The following is a 2,180-nucleotide window of genomic DNA, read 5'->3' as shown; positions in this document are numbered from 1 at the left end:
ATTCACTATTTATTTCTAGAACTGGGGACCAAAAACTGGTCTTGCTTATCTATTCATGTTTTGGAAATGCACTGACTTCAAGCATATCAATCTCCAAGACAACTACTCCCTGAGCTTCAACTTTGACGGAAACCTTTGCAAAATGATAGCTCAACAGGGGAGGAGAGCTCCGACTGCCTGGCTTTAAACGCCAGGCATGTATTTCATTTTTAATTCCACATATACACTAAAATCTGCTTCTATAAAGCTTCATAAATAGTTTTAGTGTGTGGATCCGATGAGTTTAATTCACTTATTTGCTGTGTTTTAGTACCTGGCAGAATTTGAGTCCAAACTCTAAATTTAATTTATTGCTATATATGATAATGCCATAAAATCTCTTTCTAAGCCAGAGTATCAGCATCACCCTCATTTGTGAAACTCCTTGCTATTGACAGTAACCAGCCATTCATTTTTAAACACAGGTTTAATCCTCAGTCTATGAGATCGCCACCTGAGGTCTCGCCTACCCCTGGAATTATTCTGGAATTTATTCTTATAAAAGGTTGTATAAAAATCATGTCATCACGTCTGGATCATCAGACTGAGAGGAGGTGTAAAAATAAGGGTTAAGAGTGCTTCACACACTGAATTAATTTTAGAACACCCTCAAATTAAAAAGGGGGTGGGGAATAAGAAGTGTCTTGATAAAAAATGCTGATGCATGGTGTCATTTCTGTTAAGTGATTTACACCGTCATTACTGTGTTACTATACAGAGCAGCGGCTCAGAGTAATTACCCTGTAATGTACGGTGACACTAATGTACTAGTAAACTACTGGAGTTTATGCTCTATTTGCTGCTAGCATCAGGACTCGGAAAGGCAGGTAAAAATGCCCTGCATGCATAAACAATGTGTGTAAATGTCACCAGTGATAAAATTTTTAAAAAGGAGAAGGAAGAAGCAGTTACAAATAAATCTGTCAGCTGAGAATTGCAACTGCATCGAGCCACAGCAGCACTAAATCTGTATCGTTTTTTAATACGGGAAGGAAAGATGCTTTTATATTCCTACCCTGGCTCTATTTCCATTTATTATAATTAAAACTGTAAGGCGGCTGCTTCTTTTTGCCAAAGTGCGACATTGACCTGCACCTGGTGTTCAGCTCAGTGTGAGTTGAAATATGGAAGGGAAATGAAGAGCATCAAAGCAACAGCCAAAAGCATTAGTGCTTTATGACCGCTGTCGTAATGCTGCTCTTTTTTTAAAGTTCCAGCCACTGGAATTGTGGAGAACTGATGAGATCTTCAGGACAGAGGTGTTTTTGTCTCCCTTGTTTAAAACAGCTCTTGGGCTTAGGGGATGAAGCTTGGAACATGGACCTGAATGTGCCCTAAGGTGTCACAAAATGCAGCCAAACAAAAAAACTTCATAACCCTCACACACTTTGGAAAAAAAGAAAAAATTATTATTATTACGACACTAACAGATTTTGGGTGCTGAGGCTGGAAATGAGGCAGCAGATGCATAAGTAGAGCTATATGTCCCAGATCCCAGGGCCAGAGCCAAGGAGACAGTACCAATTACTACATTTTTAGCACCCCCTAGTCACCAGCTAATGGATTGACGGCTGGCTGCCTCCCTGGCCCTCTTCTATTCAGCTACACAAGGGACCCGCGTCCTCCTACCAGGGTGCAGCAGCAATATCAGTCCTTCCACCCTGAGCAGCCCTTTCTTCAAGAGTTTTATGTTGGATAAACTCCATTTTACCTTCTCTGCAAGCGCTGCAACCACTCCACCTGACCCAGTTTGCCGTCCTCCTGGTGGCAGTGCCATCCACCGTGCAGAGGTAGCTATGCCCTCACAAATGGCAGGTCACTGAAGAGTTTTGCTGGTCTTTACCTCTTGTATCGTGGAGAAAGAAAGGCACAGCACCTTTGCAGCTTCTTTGGCTGCTGCTGTTCAAGCGTTCTTGAGTCTTCCATAGGCTGCTCCAGACCCCACAGCAAGGATTGACATTGACCTCTTCTAAGCCAGCACTGAATCATCACATCCAACATTGAAGACTTCAGCAAGAAGGACCTAGAAGTCATAACTGTCTCTGCCTTACTGAAGTGCTTTGCTAGAAAAGCTAGGTAGTAAATTTTTCCGCAAAACTGGAGGTTTTCGAGTGGCTTAGAAGAAGCTAGCAATCTCAAAT

This window comes from Pterocles gutturalis, unplaced genomic scaffold (assembly GCF_000699245.1).
Source record: "Pterocles gutturalis isolate BGI_N339 unplaced genomic scaffold, ASM69924v1 scaffold7055, whole genome shotgun sequence".
Classification (NCBI taxonomy): domain Eukaryota; kingdom Metazoa; phylum Chordata; class Aves; order Pterocliformes; family Pteroclidae; genus Pterocles; species Pterocles gutturalis.
The sequence above is the reverse complement of the archived record's forward strand: the minus strand, read 5'-3'. Positions refer to the sequence as shown.